The following is a 24,654-nucleotide window of genomic DNA, read 5'->3' as shown; positions in this document are numbered from 1 at the left end:
GATCAGCAAGTTTGCAGATGACACGGAGATTGGTGGAGTAACAGAAAGCATAAGGGACTGTCAGAGAATACAGGAGGATATAGATAGACTGGAGAGTTGGACGGAAAGTGGCAGATGGTTTTCAATCCAGAAAAATATGAGATGATGCATTTAGGCAAGTCTAATTCTCGAGCGAATTATACAATGAACGGAAGAGCCTTGGCAAAAGTTGATGGGCGGAGAGATCTGGGAGTGCAGGTCCATTGTACCCTGAAGGTTGCTGCACAGGTGGATAGAGTGGTCAAGAAGGCATATAATATGCTTGCTTTCATTGGACAGGGTATTGAGTTTAAGAGCTGGCAAGTCATGTTAACATTGTACAAGACATTAGTTCGGCCGCATTTAGAATACTGTGTACAGTTCTGGTCGCCACATTACCAAAAGGATGTGGACACTTTGGAGAGGGTGCAGAGAAGGTTTACGAGGATGTTGCCTGGTATGGAAGATGCTAGCTGTGAAGAAAGGTTGGAGTAGATTGGGTTTATTTTCATTCAAAATAAGGAGATTGAGGGGGAACCTGATTGATGTTTACAAAATCATGAAGGGTATAGACAGGGTAGGTAGAGACAAGCTTTTTCCCAGGGTGAAGGATTCAATAACGAGAGGTCACACTTTCAAGGTGAGAAGTTGAAAGTTTAAGCAGGATACACGTAGTAAGTACTTCACACAAAGGGTGGTGGGCTTTTGAAATGTGTGGCCAGCAGAGGTGGTAGAGGCAGGCATGGTAGCTTCATTTAAGATGCATCTGGACAAATGCACGAGTAGGTGGCGAGCAGTGGGATACAGATGCTTAGCAATTGACCAACAGGTTTAGACAGTACATTTGGGTTGGATCAGGCTTGGAAGGCCGAAGGGCCTGTTCCTGGGCTGTAAATTTTTTTTGTTCTTCTGTGTTCTGTAGCCTGGTGTTGTGGGATTTTTTAACTGTGTTCACCCCAGTCCAACACCAGCATCTCCAAATCATGATTAAAAAACAGAGGGCTGTCAAGGCTCAATAATTTTTTTATATCTGTCTCAGCCTTGAATATATCATTAACCAGTAAAGGAATCAAATGTGAACAGGAAATTAGAGTTGAGGATTCTAAACCCTTTGGGAAATCCTTCACATTTAAATGCAAACTGTTTCCTCTCATTTCGCATCCAAAACATTTTACCTCTCACAGTTCCGTTCACACACAAATTCTACCCAAGTCCTTCTGTACGTCCATTACCATAAATGGAGAATGATTTACATAAACAGATACGCCAAAATGGACAACGAGCCTTTTAAGAAATCAAGTACTGTACATAAATATTGAGATTATAGCTGTCATTGTACTTTGGTACAGTACAAATTTGGTAGATCAATAGACAATCAATACTAAATGACTGCATGTGAAACTCAACTCACCAAACTGTTAAAACAATACGAGCTTCATGGTCAACAAATTGGTCTCATTTACAGACGTCTGTATTCTGGTAAGAAATATAAAGCAGTAAATTACTGAATTGCAGAGATACCTGACTTTAAACAAAAATGCATTAAGAATTAGATTCAAGCAGTTTTAAATTAATTTAATTTTGATTTCCTTCTGTTCATTGTTCTCTAAAATGCAGCACTCTTCATTGGGAAATGCTGTAGTGAGCGTTTAAATCACTTTTCCGCAGGCTGGATTTGTTGCATTTAAGTGGTGCATTTTAAATAAAAAGAGGTTAGTATTCCCCTTATGACCATATGGTTTGTTTCCAAAACAACAAGGTTTATTTGTTAAGTGAGCTCATTACTAAGAAGCATTTTCACAATGAAGTGGGCAATGGTTACTTCACTGGTTTGTCAATGCCTTAATATCCATGTAAGCACCATTAGAATTGTTCCCTTGAACCTGGGTATTTGCTGAAATTGCTCTTTTTTGGAAGGGTAACGGGTGTGATAGAGTTGTCCAAGGAAAGAAAGCAGGTGTCTTTCTTGATCATTCCATTGGTGACCCTTTGAGGAGAGTCAGAGGCCTACCCTTTTCTGTGGCTTGTCAAGACAAATTAGAAGTGAAAAAATAAACATTGACTCAAGCAAGTCAGGTCCTGATGAAAGATTACGGCCCCTGATATGTTAACTTGATTTTTCTCTCTCCACAGAAGCCACCAGAATCCAGGTACGTGACACCACTGTATGTGTACCTTGCCTTTCAGAGAGTTTACTCTTAAGGACTCCATGTCCAGTGTGTACAATGTCATGACTCTGCCTTTGGGTATGTACGATGCACAATCAGAAGTCAGTCAGTTTGTAAGTTAAGCAGCAGGCATGACAGCAACATGTTTTACTGTTTTCAATAAACTAACACATGGAGTTAATCAATCCCTGATTAGCGATTGATTTCAAGATCATCATTAACATGACAGACACACTGACTACTTATGGGAATGACTAGCAACATCAAATGGAAATAATTATCTAAGATAGATCAGATGTTTGATCTGATTTGTCTGACCTCAGTTAGCTATCACATAATCATTGTATATTATCACGTAGAAAACAAAATCATGCACAAGTGCTTCTCTTTACAAGTCAGCTTATCAAATTCTGTTCTTCTACCCACCCTTACATATTCCTTGTTTCTACAATTTAGAGCCTTCAACAGAGCAGAACTCCTCATCAGCTTTCACAGGAACATTGAATAAAATCTGACACGGAGTTACCTATGCATGACAAAGTTTGGTGGAAGAAGCAAGTTTTAAGGGACAACTTCAAAAGGACAAAGAGAAGCCAAAGAGATTGACATCATGAGTCAGCTAGGAAGTGACTTCCAGAGTTTAGGTTTTGGGCTATTGAAAATGTAGAAAGAAACAACAAACACTTATTTAAAAGACACTTCTTAGGCAGTCCCTCAACCAGATCTGGTTCTGAAATAGCTGAGAAATTCCAAAACACATTCTTCCATAAAGAGAGCAAGTGGTGCCTGAAAGACCTAACTGCTAACGTGCTTGGAGGTTTGTGTACTGTGTTGAATGCCTTTACTTCACCTCTCTGAGCTCCTGACCAAATCTCTCGATAAGTTATGTGGCTTTCTGAATGAACCTTCTCAAAAGCCTGGGAATCCCATGAGTCAATGGGGATGTTTGATCTCCTCAGAGATGCTTTGAGAACATCTTTCGAATATTTCCACTGTCCACCTTGGAATCTCCTCTCGTGGTTGAATTTCAAGTAGAGCAGTCTTCCTGTTCTGAAGAAATTCCCTACTATCTCAGTTTCACTCTCCATAGATTCTTCTCATAAACAACAATGTAGGAAGTGTCGAGAAAATCTATTTCTTGCGTTTAGATTGAAGAATAAATATTAACTAGGATACTTGGGATAAATCCCCTGTTTCTCTTCAAACTACGACCTTCGGATGGTTTACGCCCACCTGACAGGGTAAATAGGGTTTTACCTTCATGCCTCATCTGAAAGACTGTGTCAGATAATGTAGCATGCACTCTTGATTTTTGTTCAAGTAATGCACTGGGACTTAAGTCTTCTAGAACCTTGTGACTCAGAGGCTACCATTTCAATCATTGTTGACTCAAATGGTGCAGTTACTTAAATCAGGGATGTACAAGAAGCCAGCCTGAAGCAGCACAGAGCGCTGTGCATCATAGGCCTGAAGGAAGATAGAGATACACAGAAAAAAGCATGGAAGGATTTGAGAAAAGTTTAAGGATTAGGAAATGGAGTTGCCACACACTCAACAAACGTTACTTGTTTGAAACTGTGTACAGAACAAAAAAAAGTCTCTAAACTATCATTCAACACCAAAGTTCACAAGTCAACTGTAGAGTTGGAGGAGGTTAGAATTAAAGGCCTTAGAGCGGTCTTAAAACAAATAGGAATTCTGAAGTTTAAAATTGCTTTTAAAAAAGCTATCCTTTTAAAAGATTTATGATTTTTACTTCACCAATTTTTAGCACTCCAACCATTATCTGAAATAAATTTCTCCTTTTGCTCTTCTTAAATTTGTGCCTTCCTTTATAACCTTGCCAAGTAGGAAGAACTAATCAATGGACTGTTCAACTCATCATCACCCTTCTCTGCAACAAGTCAACTCTTGGCCTTCTGAGCCAGAGTTCAATGTCCTAACTTTTCTTGTTGCTTCAGAATAAAGTCAATGAAAAATATCATCCCTGCAGTTGAGTCAGGACTTAAACATGCATATGTACTGATTAGCAATGAAAGCAATTCAAAAAATATATTTCTTAGTTTGATTTGCACTATAGAGTCACAGAGCATGTAAACAAACCTTTTCGTCCATCCAGTCCATGCCAAACATAATCCCAAACTAAACTAGTCCCACCTGCCTGCTCCTGGCCCATATCCCTCCAAATCTTTCCTATTCCTGTATCTGTCCAAGTGCCTTTTAAGTGTTATAATTGTTATCGCATCCATCACTTCCTCAGGAAATTGATTCCACAGGTGAACTACCCTCTGTGTAAAAAATTTACCCCTTAAGTCATTTTTAAATCTTTCTCTTCTCATTTTAAAAATGTGTTCCCCGACTTTTGAAATTCCCCATCTTAAGGAAAAGACAACTACATCAACTCTATCTAAATCTCTCATTATTTCATAAACTTCTATCAGATCGCCTCTAGACCTCCTATACTCTAGTGAAAATTTTTTTTAAAACATTTTGCAGGTTATTTAATTTTCAAAAAGAAGGCTTTGTTGAAGTTATTGGCCAGATTTCCTTCCTAGAGGCAAGAATCATTTCAGAAGTTGGGATTCTGTCTCTTGCCTGTCCCTACATGCTATTTTCTGTTTGGTGGCAGTCATGGGCTGGAGTGGGGACTACTCCACTGGAAACAGCCTTGAAATGGAAACAGCGACGGTAGATGAAGAGGTGGGCAGGTTAGGCTAGGATATTAGCCTAATTCTATACAGGAATGTTAGGTACCTTAGCTCTTATGCCTTGGCTGACTGATATGCCCTCTCAATCCCTCATTCCTGCTCTATACCCAATCACCAAATCTCCACTACAGACATAACTCATGCATCCTAGAATAACAATGGCCAGTCTTTGAGATATTTATTGAACGATCAAAATAAACAAAAAGCACTTTAAAAGTAAAAACCTTAATCTTCTCAGTTGCTCATAAAACAGCTATTTCAATAATCCCTGCTGAATCTATGAGCAGGGTTTGGAGCTAGCCAGCCAAGCATTAATATGGAGATCCCATAGCACAACTGTGTCGAACAACGTCCTCAGAGTGGAACGTATTAAAGCCTTTGAAGTCATCTGTTCCTCCTCAAAGGCAGAACAGATGCTTGACCTGTCAAAGAAAATATCAAAGAATAGGATTGAACTGACAAATTAATTAAGCAGTTCATCCTTGAGATAAAATAATCTACTTGATCAGCATCCAATCTGACAGCTCGAACATCCATTCTTGGTGTACTGTGACTGCAGTGTCCATCATCTATTGTGCACTGAAACAAGAATTTACTTTGCATCTCCTCTGCCACTTAGATGGATATGGTCAACAGGTACTTGGGATCACCATTACCATGAGGACACTATGCATTCTTACTTCAAAACGTATACAAATCATTTGTACATTGTCACAGTGTCAATTTTCTGGCATTTCCAAAAGCAATTTCAGCCTATGTTGCTGTGGTTTACAGTGGTTGAACACCTTCGCAGGGCAATCCCATGTGGGAGATATATAATAAATTTGCCCCAATCCACATCCAATTAAAAAGTTTTTAAATTTGGCAATAAAATGCTTTATGTTGACTGCAATTGCACAATATAAACATTGATTTCTTATATAAATAAATGCAGTCTGATAAACAAGAAACCATTTCATACGACTTATCAGATATAAAATAACATCTAACATCATGTATAATTTCAGGAGTCCCCAGAGCTGTCTGTGTCAGTAGCTATTTAATGTGGATTAGGAGAAAGTCTAGCTGGCTATTTATTACAGTTGCCCATTACTATATGGAAATCAAGTTTTGATTTGAGTTGTATTGCTACTGCCACCGAATACAGAACGAGGTGTCCTACATTTAGGAGATACATCGAATACATCTGCACTTTATTATCAGAATCCTGGATATTAACATTCACCAGAAACTGGATTGGGCTCGCTGTATAAATATTATGCATAAGAACAGGTCAGAGGCTAGGAACTCTGCAGCAAGCATTCAGCACTTGTGCCCTGTACCTGTCTAACAATCTAAAAGGCACAAGTCAGAAATGTGATGAAATATTTTCACTTGCCTGGGTGAGTTCAGCCCGAACACCACTCAGGACAGCAAGATCACTGAGGTCAAAGTAACCTGCTTGATTTGCATCATTTTCCAGACTCACTTTCTCCAATAGCACAGTGCAACTACAGCAATGTGTACCATCTACAAGCTATAATGTTACAACTCACCAAGGCTTCTCCAGTTACATCTTTTAAATCCTACAAGCCACATGCTTCATCCTGATTTGGAACTACATCACTATTCCATCACTGTTGATGGGTCAAAATCCTAGATCTCTAACTATAACAGTACTGAGAGTACTCCTACACCTTAAAGTGCCTTCTAAAGTCAATGGGAATGGGCAATAAATGTGGCCTGGCCAGAAATGCCCACATCCCATGAACAAATGATAAGAAAAACTTAACTTGCGGTGTCAATTTCAAAACCTAATTCGTAATGAAAGCGAGCGCTCTGGAGAAAGTGCAAAGAATAGTGACCAAGCCAATAATACATTTTAAAGCATTCAGTTATGAGGGCAACTTTGAAACTTTAGGAATAAAAGATGATGTTGTCAGTGGACCTACAGATGTGGCTGCTCTCTATTTCTTCAACTGGTTATTCATATAGATTTATAGTGTCCACAGTTACTTTGATGAGATTTATCTGTTCTTTCAAATGTAGATTATTATTGTTTGGTATTTCACTTGAATGTTAAAATTTAAAAAGTGACATTTCTGTAACCACAGCAGTCACTGAGTAAAGTCATTGCTAGGCAGTGAAAGGTTAAGGTATATTTCTTGCCAGCAGGTGGAGCATCCAATATAGGGGATGTAACATTTATTAAGACATGGAGCAATATATGTGAAGAATAAGTCTAACCAGATTCTTTATTTGTTCAAAGTATAAATTCTGAAGTCAAAACTTACAATTGTTGTTTTCTATTCTGGTCACCCTTCTATTGGAAAAATGTTGTTAATCTTTAAAAGAGTGCAGAAAAGATTTATAAGGATGTTGCTGAGGTTGGAGGATTTGAATGATAGAGAAAGATGCTGAAGAGATTGGGGCTCTTTTCCCTGGATCATCGGAGACTGAGGGGTGACCTTATAGAGGTTATAAAATCAAGAGGGGGAGGGACAGCGTGAATAGCCAAGGTCTTTTTCCCAGGATAGGGGAGTCCAAACCTAGAGGGTGTAGGTTTAAGGTGCGAGGGTAAAGATTTAAAAGGGACCCAAGGGCCAACTTTTTCATGCAGAGGGTGGTGCATGAATAGAATGAGCTGCCAGAGAAAGTGATGGAGGCTGGTACAATTACAACATTTAAAAAGCAAGTGAATGGGTGTATAATATGAAAGGTTTAGAGGGGGATGTGGGCCAAATGCTGGCAAATGGGACAAGATTAATTTAGGATATTTTGCCATGTGGACACGTTGGCTGAAAGATCTGTTTCTGTGCTGTACATCCCTATGACCTTAATAATTCTAGTCAGCCAAGTCATATATTTCCATCAAAGGTGACCAGTTTTGTCCTCTGTCTAAGCAACTGGGGATCAATGCACATTAAGTAGAAGACAATACGAGAAAAGAAACAAAATTATTTCAGAATAGGCATCCAAAATTCTTGCATCATTAAGCAGGCAGTTAATGATGGGCATTTGAGTCAAGCTTACAATAATTTTCTTAGACGAGTACAAAGATAATAAACTCTAAATTTTATTTGTTAAAAGCATATGCTACAGGGTATTCAAGGGGGAGCATGCATTAAAAAGACAAATTCATTCCAACCTTCATCTTCTGACATAAAATCACTGTATCAGTGCTGATCTCTCTCTCGCTCTCTCTCTCTCTCACACACACACACACACACAATAAGTTTGATAGAGTAAACCAAAGTTTTTTCTGTTACGTTATAAAAAGCTCAGAACAACTTTGTCGTTTTCTCAATGACTCAAAAGCAAAAGTATAACATTTAAAATCAAGGACTGAACCAGTGCCACAAATGAGTGCTGAAAGACTCCCTCAGGGAGGATGTCCCACAGCATTTGGGCTCAACATTGTTTTGCCTAGCTAGTCAGACTTTACAAATGGATCCAGGAGAACCCTTTGGACCTCTGAGAAACTTAATGTTCTGTGAAGACGATTGCTTCCACTCACGCTCCCAAATATGCAAAAGTTATTAATCTGGAGTACAGATCTAGCATCTGTGCCAAGTCCCATTTGGGCAGCCAATGGCCAATTTACAACCACACAATTGAACTATTCTTGCCAGCATAGAGCAGCAGCCAGTTTCACATCAAACATATAGTGGAGCCAGTGCAAAAGGACAATGAAAAATCCTTTGTCCACTCAAATTTTTGAAAACTACATTTAATAGCTGGCTAAATTTAGTTTACAAATTACTTTTGGGCAAAGTCGAACTAGGACCACATCCCTATCAAAAGTACACACCAAAGAAATATATTGCAAAAAGGTATTTGCCCTTGTAGAACTAGTTAAAGGATAAATTATTCACACTGTCCAAGAATGTTATTAACGCTTAATAACCTTCAGGAAAACCAGATAGCTTGTTACTTATGTAACAGAAAAATCCATCAATAACAACCTTATATTTTTTGAAGTAGTAACAAGGAGGATTGATAAGGGCAGAGCGGTAGATGTGATCTATATGGACTTCGACAAGGTTCCCATCAGAGACTGGTGAACAAGGTTAAATCTCATGGGATATAGGGAGAACTCGCCATTTGGATACAGAACTGGCTCAAAGATAGAAGACAGTGGGTGGTGGAGGAGGGTTGTTTTTCAGACTGGAGGCCTGTGACCAGTGGAGTGCCACAAGGATCGGTGCTGGGTCCACTGCTTTTCATCATTTATATAAATGATTTGGATGTGAGCATAAGAGGTATAGTTTGTAAGTTTGCTGACGACACCAAAATTGGAGGTGTAGTGGACAGCGAAGAAGGTTATCTCAGATTAAAATGGCACCTTGATCAGATGGGCCAATGGGCTGAGAAGTGGCAGATGGAATTTAATTCGGATAAATGCAAGGAGCTGCATTTTGGGAAAGCAAATCTTAGCAGGACTTTTACACTTAATGGTAAGGTCCTAGGGAGTGTTGCTGAATAAAGAAAACTTGGAGTGCAGGTTCCTAGCCCCTTGAAAGTGGAGTCACACATAGATAGGATAGTGAAGAAGGCGTTTGGTATGCTTTCATTTATTGGTCAGAGTATTGAGTACAGGAGTTGGGAGGTCATGTTGCAGCTGTACAGGACATTCATTAGGCCACTGTTGGAATATTGCATACAATTCCGGTCTCCTTCCTATCGGAAAGATGTTGTGAAATTTGAAAGGGTTCAGAAAAGATTTACAAGGACGTTGCCAGGGTTGGAGGATCTGAACTATCGGGAGAGGTTGAATAGGTTGGGGCTGTTGTCCCTGGAGTGTTGGAGGCTGAGGGGTGACTTTATAGAGGTTTATAAAATCATGAGGGGCACAGATAGAATAAATAGACAAAGTCTTTTCCCTGGGGTGGAGGAGTCCAGAACTATATGGCATAGGTTTAGGGTAAGAGGGGAAAGATACAAACGAGGCCTAAGGGGCAACTGTTTCACTCAGAGGGTGGTACGTGTATGGAATGAGCTGCTAGGGGAACTGGTGGAAACTAGTACAATTGCAACACTTAAAAGGCATCTGGACGGGTGTATGAATAGGAAATGTTTGGATGGATACGGGCCAGGTGCTGGCTGGTGGAACGAGACTGGGTTGGGAAAGCTGGTTGGCATGGGTGAGTTGGAGCGAAGGGTCTGTTTCCGTGCTGTACATCTCTATGACTCTATATGTGTCAGGTTGAGGGCTTGACTTTGACTTGAATCCATGAACTTTCCAGCCAAGGGAAACAACCTTTTGGTATCCATCCTGTTAATTCCTCTAAGAATTTAAACATTTCAATAAGATTATTTCACGATCTTCTAAGTCTATGAGATATCCATGTTACTCAACCTCTCCTAATGATTCCTGGGATAATAGGGACCAATCTTGTGAACGTTTGTTACAACCCCTCAAAGGTGACTACATATTTTTAGGTAACAAAACCAAACATATACACAATAGTCCAAGGGCATCCTCATCAAAGTTACATAATTGCAACAAGATCTGCTGATTCTTATTTTCCATCAACATGCAAACTGATTAACAATAAATTTCCCTTTCCAATTTTTTTTGCTGTACCTGCAACTTTGTATACAAAAACACTCAACTTTATCTGAATCATAATATTTACCAATATCTTTTTTGAAAAATTCTGCTTTTCAAGCTGGTGGCAATTCTGTTGAACTGCCGTGGACGGCGCTGCCTAACAGTCAAGGCATATTGGTGTTTTTTGCCATCCTTGGTCAACTCATGTGGTGGAATTATCAGTTTAAAACATTACAGAACTCATTTGTTAATACTTGGGTGTGGGAAGGATGCCAAAAGGAAAAGGAGGGAGCAAACAGCATCAGGGACGATACTCCCCTACAGCACAGGGCACACCAGAGGCCGCAGCAGCAGCCTCTTCCGAACCCCCGGTGGACCTGATAGACTCACAGTAATTGGCGGCGGTGACAGCGAGACTTACCTTGAAGGTTGGGACTGCGACTGAGGAGATCCAAGAGGAGGTCCGTACCCAGGTCCAACCAATCTCGTCCATGCTGCAGACAATGAACAGGAGCTCCAGGGCCTTGGGGAGCAGATGGAGGAGGTGGAAGGTCGAACCAGTCCTCATCTGGTCAGATCCAGGTACTGGAGCGGGAGGTATGAGCCTTACGATACCAGGTCGGATGAATCTTTGGATTGTCGGGCTCCCAGAGGGTGAAGAACGTGGCAGCCAGTCAGCTTTTTTGAAAACAGGCTGCCACAGTTCCTGGGCCTTCAAATAGAGTCCAGCCAGCTGCAGATTGAAAGTGCCTACTGGATCGCAGTGCACAGGTCTGCGCCGGTACAGTGACCCCGCCTGGTCCTAGTGCACTTCTCCCTTGACAGTTCAGGAAATACAGGAGGCAGCTAGGCAACTTCGGAGTGGGAAAGTGCCTGGCCCTGATGGTCTCCCGGGCGAGTTTTATAAGGAGTTTATAGGGATTCTGTCAGGGCCAATGTTGGAGATGTGCAATCACTCATGCTTACCACCATCTTTGAGAGAAGCTAATATTTCCCTCATTCTCAAGAAGGGGAAGGTTCCTGAGGATTGTGCTTCACACAGGCCCATCTCTCTATTAAATTCAGATTTCAAGATTCTATCTAAAGTCTTGGCACTGAGATTGGAGAAGGTGTTGCCCCATATTGTCAAAGAGGATCAGACAGGCTTTATAAGGGGCCATAGGTCTTCTAATAATATTTGAAGGTTGCTGAATATGGTCTAAATATGTCAGCAATGATTGATTCAGGGGTTGGTGATTTCCTTAGATGCAGAGAAAGCATTTGACCGGGTGGAATGGTTGTATCTCTTTTATGTCTTAGAGTGCTTTGGGTTGCGTCAGGTCTTTGCTAGGTGGGTGGAGGTTTTATATTGCCACCCTCCGGCTGTGGTCATCACCAACGGGGTGAAGTCTGGGAACTTTAGTATTGGTAGGGGTAGTCATCAAGGCTGCCTCCTCTCACCGTTGTTGTTTATGTTGGTGATAGAGCCGCTGGCAGAGGCTATTTGTCAGAACGTCCACATAACCGCTCCAGAAGTGGGATAGAGGGTGCACAAGATTACACTATTTGCGGATGATGTCTTTCTGTTTTTAATCGAACCCGATGACATCCGTACCTCATCTGATACAATGTATCAATTCATTTTAGGCTGTTTCAGCACATTAGATCAACTTTGCAAAATTGGAAGCTATGCCTTTGGAGAACCTCAAGGAAGTGCCAGAGGTTGAAGATGGCCCTTGGTTCCCTTTTAAGTGGTCACAGGCGTGGTTCCAATATCCAGGCATCTTTATTAACCCCATGTTTGATTGGTTATTTCGGACTAACTTTGCTCACTTGCTCGACAACATTAGGTGGGATCTCCAGAGATGGGAGGCTCTTCCAACTTACGTTCCCTATAATGTTTTCCAGGTCAATGCTGCAAAAACTTATGGGATGATTTTGTTCCTTTATCTGGCAACATGGGCAGCCCCTCATCAAACTTACCAAATTGCAGTTGCCTCAAGGAGGGGGAGGAGTTGATTTCCCAGATATCAGGAGGTATCAATTGAGTTCCCTGCTGTCCTTTGTCTGCAACTGAGCAGGGAACTCAATATGGCTGGATATCGAGGCCTCCCAGACAAAGTGCCCTCTTCAAAGTTTGTGAGAAGATTTGTAGCTCGGGTGCTCGTTGCTGTGGTTCTGTTCGCCGAGCTGGGAATTTGTGTTGCAGACGTTTCGTCCCCTGTCTAGGTGACATCCTCAGTGCTTGGGAGCCTCCTGCGAAGCGCTTCTTCACGAGAACATAGAACAATACAACACAGAACAGGCCCTTCGGCCTACGATGTTGTGCCGAACATTTGTCCTAGCTTAAGCACTCATCCATGTACCTATCCAATTGCCGCTTAAAGGTCACCAATGATTCTGACTCTGTCACTCCCACAGGCACCGCATTCCTTGCCCCCACCACTCTCTGGATAAAGAACCTGACATCCCCCCTATACCTTCCACCCTTCACCTTAAATTTATGTCCCCTTGTAACACTCTGTTGTACCCGGGAAAAAAGCTTCTGACTGTCTACTCTATCTATTCCTCTGATCATCTAATAAACCTCTATCAAGTCACCCCTCATCCTTCGCCATTCCAATGAGAAAAGGCCTAGCACTCTCAACCTATCCTCGTACGACCTATTCTCCATTCCAGGCAACATCCTGGTAAATCTTCTCTGCACCCTCTCCAAAGCTTCCACATCTTTCCTAAAGGGAGGCGACCAGAACTGCACACAGTACTCCAAATGTGGCCTAACCAAGGTCCTGTACAGCTGCAACATCACTTCACGACTCTTGAATTTAATCCCTCTGCTAATGAACGTTAATACACCATAGGCCTTCTTACAAGCTCTATCCACCTGAGTGGCAACTTTCAAAGATCTATGAACATAGACCCCAAGATCCTTCTGCTCCTCCACCTTACTAAGAACCCTACCGTTAACCCTGCCACAACCCAAAGGACTAGCCACACTATCATACATCAAGAGCATTTCTGAACTGACAGCCAGACTACTGCGACCGCTAGGACTCATAACAGCACACAAACCAACAGCCACTCTCAGACAACAACTCACCAGAACGAAGGACCCGATACCCAGCATGAGCAAAACCAATGTAGTATACAAAGTCCCATGCAAGGCCTGTACAAAACACTACATAGGACAAACAGGAAGACAGCTAATGATCCGCATCCATGAACACCAACTAGCCAAGAAACGGCACAACCAGCTATCCTTAGTAGCCACACACTCAGATGACAAGCAACATGAATTCGACTGGGACAACACTATTATTATAGGACAAGCCAAACAGAGAACAGCTAGGGAATTCCTAGAGGCATGGCACTCATCCACAGATTCAATCAATAAGCACATCGACCTGGACCCAATATACCAACCACTGCAACGGACAGCTGGAACTGACAACCAGAAGCGGCAGATTCAAACCACTATAAATGCTGGAAGAAAGATCACAGAAGTGCTTCACAGGAGGCTCCCAAGCACTGAGGATGTCACCTAGACAGGGGATGAAACGTCTGTAACACGAATTCCCAACTCGGCGAACAGAACCACAACAAAGTGCCCTCTTTCTAACCTGTTGTTCATGGATATGATGAGGACAGTTATGGATCACTGCCAGAACCCCATCATTATTAGTTCAGTCAAGGCATGGAGGGTGATGTGCCAGAGTGAAGGCTTATCCAAGACTTCACCACTCACCCCCATAGTTGGTATGCCAGGGTTCCAACCAGGGATAATGGACTCAGGGTTCAAACTATGAGCAATGAGAGGAGTTTCAAGTCTGGGAGACTTGTTTGAGGGGGGGGGGGGGGGGGTTATGATGTCTTTCGAGCAACTGAGCTGCAAATATGGAGTGCCCAGAGATCTTTTCCGTTTTTTTCAGGTTAGGGATTTCATCCAGAAGAAGACTACGCTTCTCACTAAGACCTCTCAGCCTGATAGAGAGGTTATTGCTACGTTTCACAAACACTCTTTCGGTTAGTGCCCTCTATTGCCTGCTGGGTGGCAGGGCCTGGCAGGATATTAACCAGTCATGAGAGGTCTGGGAGCAAGAGCTAAGAGTGGAGATCTGTTCTGACACGTGGGAGGACATATGGGGGAAGGTGCGAAAGATCTGTCTGTAATAGGACGTGCACTACGCAGTTAAAAGTTCTGCACAGGGTTCATGTGACACCCCACCGTCAGGCGAAGTTTAAAAAAGGGGCATATTCAACATGCTCCACATATAAAATAAGTGTAGGTACTCTTACCCATTGCTTCTGGACATGTCACAGGCTCTGTGTTTATTGGAGCACTGTGGCGGGAGAGATAGGGAGGGTACTGAGCACTGAAGTTAAAATAGACCTAAAGTAGGCAGCACGGTGGCACAGTGCCTAGCACTGCTACCTCACAGCACCGGAGACCTGGGTTCAATTCCCGCCTCAGGCGACTGTCTGTGTGGAGTTTCCACATTATCCCCGTGTCTGCGTGGGTTTCCTCTGGGTGCTCCGGTTCCTCCCACAGTCCAAAGATGTGCAGGTCAGGTGAATTGGCCACATTAAATTGCCTATAGTGTTAGGTGAAGGGGAATGGGTCTGGGTGGGTTGCTCTTCGGAGGGTCGGTGTGACTTGTTGAGCCACACTGTAAGTAATCTAATCTCTCCTCCTATGTCTACCGAATTTAGCATCTTTAGATGGGCATGGAAAGAAACTATTTAATATTCTTAGTGTATGGAACAATATTCTAATGATTTGGGTGTCTGAGAACCCGCCGGGATGACAGAAATTAACTGTGGAGCACATTCCATTGGATTTTTTTTTTGCAAACATCGTGCACCACAAAACAGACATTTTTTATAATGCATGGCAGCCCTTTTTGAGTTATTTGGATACAGATTTATCTGCTATCTTAACTAGGGAGTTTGTTCAATCAGGATAGTTAGGTTTGCTGAGCCTTGGGCCCTGGAGGGGGTGCCGGAGGATAGCTAGTGTGGTTCACTTTACTAGAATAGTTGTAGAGATAGACCAGGGAATGATAGATCAATGAGATTAACATCAGTAGTAGGGAAATTATTGGTAAAAAGTGGACGAGAAAATTAATTGCCATTTAAGAGCAGCTCAAATCTTGCACAGCAAGAATGGCAGCATGGCTTTGTCAGAGGGAGATTACACCTAACAGATCTGCTGACATTTTGTGAGGAGATAGATCAGAGTACAGTTGTTGATGTTGCTGATATGGACCTCAGCAAAACCTTTGATAAGGTCCCATATGAGAGACTGATAAGGAAGGTGACAGCTTATGGGATACATAGAGTCAAAGTCATAAAGATGTACAGCATGGAAACAGACCCTTCGGTCCAACCCGTCCATGCCGACCAGATATCCCAACCCAATCTAGTCCCACCTGCCAGCAGCTGGCCCATATCCCTCCAAATCCTTCCTATTCATATACCCATCCAAATGCTTCTTAAATGTTGCAATTGTACCAGCCTCCTCCACATCCTCTGGCAGCTCATTCCATACACATACCACCCTCTGCGTGAAAACGTTGCCCCTTAGGTCTCTTTTATATCTTTCCCCTCTCACCCTAAACCTACGCCCTCTAGTTCTGGACTCCCCAACCCCAGGGAAAAGACTTTGCAATAACTTGGCAAGACGGATCCAAAATTGGCTTAGGTGACAGATGTAAAAGGCTGTTTGTGTTACTGGAAGCTGATATGCAGTGATGTACCACAGGAATCAGTACTAGGTGTCTTATTGTTTGTGATATTCATAAATAATGTAGATTAGAATATGGAAGTGATGAGAAGCAAGTTTGCAGATGATATAAAGATTGGCCAGGTGGTTGACACTAAGAAGGTAGGTGTTAGGTTACAGAATGATGTAAACAGGTTGGCCAGATGGACAGATCAATGGCAGGTAGAACATGACTCTGATAAATGTGAGGTGATGTACTCTGAAAGAAGGAATAAGACAAAGGAGTACTCAATGAATGGCAGGACACTAGTAAGCTCAGAGGAACAGGGAGATCTTGGGGAGCTTCTCCACAGATGCCTGAAGGTGGCAGGACAGTTTATTGGGGAGTTACGAAAGCATATGGGACACTTGTCCTTATCACTCTTGACACAGATTATAAGAGCAGGGAGGTCATGTTGGAGGTGTACAGAACATTGATTAAGCCATAGTTGGAGAACTGCATGCAGTTCAGGTCACTGCACTATAGGAAAGGTGTGATTGCACTGGACGGGGTCAGAGAAGATTCATTAAGACGTTACCTGGAATGGAGCATTTCAGCAATGGAGAGAGGCTGGATAAGCTCCAGTTGCTTTCTTTAGAGCAGGGAAGTTTTAGAGGGAACATTTGAGAAATGTATATTATAAGGGGCAGAGGCAGGGTGAATAAATAGCAGCTGTTCTCCTTAGTTGAAGTAACATTAGCAAGATGCATAATTTTAAAGTGGAAGGCAGCATAATTTTAAAATGGAAGAGGTAGGGGACTGCAGGAAATCTCTCACCCAGGTGGAGAAGTTCTGAAAAGCACTGCCTGAGAGATTATTTGAGATGGGAAATCTCAAACCTTTAAGAAGTACTTGAATAATATTCAAGGCTATGGGCATTGAGTGGTAAAGTGGAAAGTGCAGGTATTAGTATATTTTTGGCATTACAGACTTTTGATAGGCCATAGGGCCTCTTTTGTACTCGATGATTCTATGAGCAAATGCAAAATATTATAGGGAAAAGCCCCACTGACTCCCAACAATAACATGAGGAATCAACTTTCTTAGAAACTCAAATGACTGCCTAGGAAGTAACACAGCAGTTTTAAAAAATGACTGAACTCTGCACATTGCAACTGTGTGATTCTGAAGACATCTTGATTTGATATGCAAGCTATTATAACATCCACTTCCCCCTCGGTTTGATTTCAACAAACTCAAATAAGAGGTGAAACCAGTTTTTTACTATCTCCAGAGAAAGGAGATCTTTTTACTTTAATTAGCTGAAGTTATGCAGCACCATTTATTGCATTCATACATTACTGTATGGCTGTGGTAGTCAGACATCAGTGAGCTCAGCTCCAGGACATCTACTCAGGAATTCCTCAGGGTTGTCATAGAATCCCTCTATTCGGCCCGTCAAGTCCACAATGACCCTCTGAAGACCACCCTACTCAGACCCACTATCCTACCCTAACCCTGTATCCCTATATTTCCCACAGCCAATCCACCGAATCTGTACATCTTTGGATTGTGGGAGGAAACTGGAGCACCCAGAGGAAATCCACGCAAACACAGGGAGAATGTGCAAACTCCATACAAACAGTTGCCCGAGGCTGAAATCGAGCCCAGGTCCCTGGTGCTGTGAGACAGCAGTGTTAACCACTGAGCCACTGTGACGCACCCTACATCCTAGGCCAAAATCTCTCCAGCTGCTTAGTCAATGACACTCCCTCTATCATAAGGTCAGAAGTGCAGATGTTTGTTGATGATTGCATGATATTCAGCACCACTCAAAACTCCTAGGGTATTGAAGTAGTCGACATACAAATGCAGCAATACTTGGACAAAACCCAGGTTTGAGCTGAAATAATATCAAGTTACACAACTGTCAGGTGATGACCATCTCCAAAAAGACAGAGAATCTAACTATCATTCTTTGAAATTAAATGACATTCCCATTACTGAATCTCTCACTATCAATACACATTGACCACAAACTGAACTGGACTAGCCATACAAATGGCTACAAGAGTAGGCAGGGACCCCAAAACCTGTCCATCATTTAAAAGGCACAAGTCAGGAGTGTGATGGGATATTCTACACTTGGCTGAATGAGTGCAGCTCCAATAACAATTAAGAAGCCTGGCATCATCTTGGGCAAAGCTGACTGCTTGATCGTCTACTACTGACCCCAGTAGCAGCAGTGTGTACCATCTACAGGATGCACTGCAGAAACTCACCAAGACTTAGACAGCACCTTCCAAACTCACAACCGCTTTCACCTAGAATGACAAAGACAAGGACAGCAGATACATGGGAACACCACTACCTACAAGTTCCCCTGTAAGCCTATCACCATCCTGAGTTGGAAATGTTCTTTCAGTGTAGCTGGATCAAAACCCAATGCCATAACAGTATTGTGGGTATACTTACACCAGACTGCAGCAGTTCAAAGTGGCAGCTCACCACCACCTCCTTAACGGCAACTAAGATAGGATGGCCAATCCAGCAAAACCCAAATCCCACAAGCTAATTATAACAAAAGGTACCAAAACAATTCAAAGTTATAACGTGAAGAAGTTCAACAAATTTCGTCACTGTTTGGGGAGTATGAACTCAAATCGCATCCTCTCAAATAATGTCAATGGCAAGGCTCATATACAAACACTGTCATCAGACAAACTGCACACCTTCTCTTCTGACCAATGACCCCTTCCTAAAACTGACCACTGAGCTGCTAGTGAACAAATAGAATACATTGCTTTGAAGAAAGGTAATCAATTTGAAACAATTCTGTTTCTCTCTCCATAGATGCTGTTAAAGTTGCTGAATATTTACAGTATTTTCTGTTTTATAACTGAAAGATGTAGTATGAGGTATTTACCTCATTATTAGCCTATGCTGGAGAGCTGTATTGTTGCTTTCTCCGTACTTCTATTGATACTTGTTTCCACAAACCCCTTAAAAGAAATCTGCCAGGAATGGATACAAACTTAAATTTTAGATAATGCTCAGATGGTGAGTTGACACATTAGCATTTCCTGACACTGTTTAAATTTAATCCACGAGAGAAAGTAACCAACAGGGTGATGGCAAAATCCCTTTTTGATAATAATTAAGCAACTTGTTGATAACAACAGCTGGTTAAACACACCAACAAGGAGGTACAAATAAATTAGGTTCAGGTTTCACCTGTAATGTTTCCTATGGCTAATTAAGTGCAGCAGATGTAGCACAGAAAAGGTTATTGCATAATACAGCAGTTCACAGTATCAGGGTAAAGTATTTGCCTGGATTAAAGACTGTCTTCTGGTGTTAACCAGTCATGATTAATGAATCTTTTCAGGTTGGAAAGATGCTACTAGTGGAGTGGGACAAAGATCAGACTTCAATTATTTACCATCAATTTTAATGATGGGAAGGAGAGGACAGAATGTAACATATTCAAATTTACTGACAAAAGGAAATGGGTGTAAGGCATGCTGTACGGTGGACATCGGGAATCGGCAAGATGTAGACAGGTTGAGTGAGTGGACAAAAGCTTGGCAGCAGGAGTTTAAATTTGGTGAAGTGTGAGGCCGTGAGTTTAAGAAGGAAGAATCAAGAGGCAAACTATTTTGGAAATGGAGGAAAAACTGCAGAAAAATGCAGCACAGAGGGAGCTGGGTGTTCTTGTACATGAAAACCAATATTAGCAAGTAGGTTCCACTAGTAATTAAGAAGACAAATGGAATTGTGGCCTTTATTATGAGGGGGTTGTAGGTTAAAAATAGAGAAAAATTGTTATAACTGTATAGAGTATTGGTGAGGCTGCAACAGGACATTGTGTACAGTTTTGTACTCCATATTTAAGAAAGGACAAACTGGCATTGGAGGTAGTTGAAGAGATTCACTAGGCTGATTTTGGGAAGAACGGGTGTATCTATTAAAAAACAATTAAACAGATTAGGTCTTTATTCATGACAGTTAAGAAGAATGGGGGTGATCTGACTGAAACACAAGAGTGTGAGGAGTCTCCACAGGGTAAAAGGTTGAGGATAAAAGGTAAAAGGTCTCCCACTAGTAGGAGAGTCTCAAATTAAGGGACATTAGAAAATAAGGGGATGCTCATGTAGAACTGGGATTTGATGGAATTTCTTCTCCCAGAGGATAGAGAATTCAATTCACTATCTCAGAGTTATGGAGACCAGATCACAAAGAATTTCAATTATTGGAATCACATTGGGTACAAGCACAAAGAGGGCAGTTTGAGGCAGATTTTGAATATAGACATTTGAGGAAGACATTATTCGACAGCAAAATAGGACAGTAATGCAAGTTAAATATGCCTCAAAAAACAAACAGTTTGATGGCTACATACTCTACCTGATTAACTCAAAGTCATCACAAGTACAATGCCTCAAACACAGCTGTTCACAAAATTGACATTTTTTCCAAAGCGTGGCATGCAAGAATTTTATGATAAGTGAGTGCAAAAAAAAACTACTGGTTTATTCAGGGAAGTACTACATCATCGTAAGACACAGAAGTGGAAGAAGGCCTTTCAGCCCATGCAGTCTGCTGCAAAGAGATCACGGCCAGTCTAATGATCCTGAACTCCACTTTCCTGCTCTTTCAACATAACCTTCCATCTCAGCCTTGAATATACTTAACAACCCAGCCTCTACAACAGTTGGATACTTAACCCTACCTAACCCCTGGCCTGCCAAACCCTCATCACATGGTGCCATACTGAAAGTGTTACTGGCAAAATCAAACACTACATGACAGTTTCCTGTTGCTGATAAATAAGCAGCACTCATAACCACTCATGGAAATTGTAATCTAACATGTCCTTTGGAATAATTAATGTAAGCAATGTAGCAGAGGGAAATAAATAGCTTCTGGGGCCAAACAAGACTTGTAAGGGAAGGATAAATAACAGAACTGTGATGTAGGAGTTCATTTAGCTCCACTGTCTGCACTGTCTTTCTGCACATTGTAACTTAGTGCCGATCTACTGCCTTACCCCTGTAACCCTACACATTTTCTATTTCAGTAGATGTTGAATGTACTCTTGAACACTTCAATTGAATCAAACTTGACCACTTTTCCAGGCTGTTCATTCTTGACTTCATCTACCGGCGACAAAAAAAAGTTTATCTTATGTTGCTTTTGCTTAACTTGTAAAAAGTTTAAAAACCTGCACCCTCTGGTTCTCAATCCTTTTATGAGCAGGGACCAATTTTTCATATCATCTCTGCCCCTCATGATATTGAAAATGTACCAATTCTCCTCTTGCTCTTCTCTTCAAGGAAACCCTCCTGGAGCAGCAGTACTCAGGTAAGACTCCACATCAGCAGATCTTCAGTCCAAATCCTGTCTGGGGCAGACAGATTCTGGATCAGTGGTGCTGGAAAAGTACAGCAGTTCAGGCAGCATCCGAAGAGTAGTAAAATCGACGTTTTGGGCAAAAGCCCTTCATCAGGAATACAGGCAGAGAGCCTGAAGGGTGGAGAGATAAATGAGAGGATGGTGGGGGTGGGGAGAAAGTTGCATAGAGTACAATAAGTGAGTAGGGGAGGGGATGAAGGTGATAGGTCAGAGAGGAGGGCGGAGCGGATAGGTGGAAAAGAAGATAGGCAGGTAGGACAAGTCATGGGGACAGTGCTGAGCTGGAAGTTTGGAACTGGGGTAAGGTGGGGCAAGAGGAAATGAGGAAACTGTTGAAGTCCACATTGATGCCCTGGGGTTGAAGTGTTCCGAGGTGGAAGATGAGGAGGTGTTCTTCCTCCAGGCGTCTGGTGGTGAGGGAGCGGCGGTGAAGGAGGCCCAGAACCTCCATGTCCTCAGCAGAGTGGGAGGGGAAGTTGAAATGTTGGGCCACAGGGCGGTGTGGTTTATTGGTGCGGGTGTCCCAGAGATGTTCCCCAAAGCGCTCCGCGAGGAAGCATCCAGTCTCCCCAATGTATAGGAGACCGCATCGGGAGCAACGGATATAATAAATGATATTGGTGAATGTGCAGGTAAAACTTTGATGATGTGGAAGGCTCCTTTAGGGCCTTGGATGGGGGTGGTGAGGGAGGAGGTGTGGGTGCAGGTTTTGTAATTCCTGCAGTGGCAGGGGAAGGTGCCAGGACGGGAGGTGAGTTGTAGGGGGGCGTGGACCTGACCAGGTAGTCATAGAAATTTTCAGGCAACACGATGGCTCAGTGGTTAGCACTACTGCCTCACAGCACCAGGGACCCAGGTTTGAATCCATCCTCAGACAGCTCAACTCTGTGTGGAGTTTGCATGTTCTCCCCATGACTGCATGGGTTTCTTCTGGCTGCTCAGTTTCCTCCCACAGTTCAAAGATGTGCAGGTTAGGTAGATTGACCTTGTGAAATTGCCATTATAGTGTATAGACAAATGTAGGTGGGTTAGCTATGGGAAATGCAGAGTTACAGGGATCAGGTATGTGGTTGAGTCTGGGTGGGATGCTCATTTGTAGGTCCATGTGGACTCGATGGGTTGAATGGCCTGCCTCCACACTGTAGGGATTCTATGATCTATGAAAACATTCCCAACTTCTCCAACCTTTTCTCATAAATGAAGGGTCTTATCTCTGGAGCCATTGTGCTAAACTTCTTCTGCACATATTCCAATACAGTCACATCCTTTCTTTTAAAAAACGTGGCACCCACAACTGCACATAACATTCCAACTGTGGTGTGACCAGTATCTCATACAAATTCATCATAAATCTTCCTCATTTTGTAATCTGTGCCACAATGAAACGTAAGGTACAAATGGTACACTTTATTTACTGCTTTCTCTACCTGACCTGCCACTTTTTATAATTTAAGCACATTTACACCCAGTTCTCTCCATCTCTGCACACTCTTCAGAATCATATTCTCTCTATCCACATGCTTTCTATCAAAGTGTATGACTGCACACTTTCCCACACTGAATGTCATCTGCCATGTCTGGCCACTCCACCAACCTGTTTATGTCCTTTTATGTTTTACTCAGATCTCCTGACAGTTTGTATCACCTGCAAACTTTGAAATTGCCCACTGCTCATTTAATTTAAGGTCACTTGCGTATCTCAAGAAAAGCAAGGGTTCCAATTCAGATTCCTGGGGAACAGCACTATAAATCTTCTTCCAGCCTGAAGTAAAGCGATTATTTCCTTAGTTTTCTATCCATCAGCCAATTTTGTATTCACATTATTACTGTCCTTTTTATTCCATGACTGACAAGTTTCTCACAAGCTTGTTGTGAGTCACCATATCAAAAGCCTTTTGGAAGTCCATGTACACAATGATATTCTTGCCTTCATTAAACCTCTGTTACTCCTTCAAAAAGCTTCAGCTAATTAGTTAGACAACATATTCGCATAAGAAAAATCTATGGGGAGTCTTCGAATCAACCCACATGTCTCTAATAACTCTATTCTGAATAATTATTTCTACAAGTTTCCCCAAAGTTAAACTGACTGGTCTGTAACTGCTGGGCTTACTTATACAAATATTTTAGTCAAGAGAATATTTGCAGTTCTTCAGTCCTCTGGTAGCACCTGTGAATCCAGAGAAGAACACTTGCAGTGCAATTTTCATAAGGCTGAAGCCAAAGAACATCTTGCCCATGAAAAATCAACAACACCGAAAATCCAGCATGGATATAGTCCAGAGGTTGCAGATTTTGAGACAACCTACCTATAAATCTTTATGAAAGAGCCTGCACAGGGATGACAAACGAACAATGCCATTTCTGTTCACATAACGCAACCAAAAGAATAGCCAACAATAGAACATCAGCATGAAACCCTGGTTCTTGCTTCAAAGCAGAACGATTTGCATTGCGTAAAGAACAAAAGTGCAAAGAACAACTTCAGGGATTGCAAGCTTCAATAAATTTGTGGTTCCAAGCACTGAGTAAGCCATCGGTTTCATGAATATAGTGCAAAAGTATGTGCCGATGCTTTACCAGTTTTAAACCAAAACTCTTGCACTAACCTGCACTTCAGTAGAGAAACGTTAAATTTTACATCAGTGATATTTAGATACAGCTACTGAAAATCCATCAAAACATTACAATACTCGTGTAGCTTGACTGCTGAGCCGCAGAGAAAAATCATGGGCCCTGATGGTTCTCTTTCTCTGCACTCCTTATTGTGACCCTCCTATTGGCCCTGCACTGCATCATGTGAGTAACATTGAGAGGTGCTTTGGACCCTAATGAATAGTGCAGCACTGAAGGTGTCATTCAATCCAACAAATCTTCACCAGATATTTTCCCCAAGAGAAATCCTGTTAGTCCTACCACCTCACCTCAAACCAAATTTATCCAAAATAATTTGTCCAATTTCCTTTTGAACACCATTTTGAATAGGTCTCTACCACATCATTAAAGGAGGGAGTGTATCACAAATCCTAATAATTGGTGTGTAAATAATATTGCATTGTCTGTGGTTTTTACGCTAATCAATTTACGAAAGTAAATCTGGACTGGTTATCAACTCCCCATAAATAAAAACC

General features: G+C 41.9%; 1 protein-coding gene across 2 annotated transcripts in view; it reads right to left on the bottom strand.

Annotated features, from left to right (window-relative positions):
* Positions 1–24,654, bottom strand: part of svila (supervillin a) — a 339,560-nt gene that overhangs the window by 259,269 nt on the left and 55,637 nt on the right. For both annotated transcript variants that reach the window (XM_087987490.1, XM_087987491.1), the window contains one exon: positions 1,430–1,494. The gene's annotated coding sequence lies outside the window, so the exon portion shown is untranslated. The remainder of the gene's footprint in view (positions 1–1,429; positions 1,495–24,654) is intronic.

The sequence above is a fragment of the Chiloscyllium plagiosum genome, unplaced genomic scaffold (assembly GCF_037043375.1).
Source record: "Chiloscyllium plagiosum isolate Xiang-an unplaced genomic scaffold, Cpla_swu_hap1 HiC_scaffold_5, whole genome shotgun sequence".
Classification (NCBI taxonomy): Eukaryota; Metazoa; Chordata; class Chondrichthyes; order Orectolobiformes; family Hemiscylliidae; genus Chiloscyllium; species Chiloscyllium plagiosum.
This window is presented reverse-complemented; position numbering and strand designations above follow the sequence as displayed.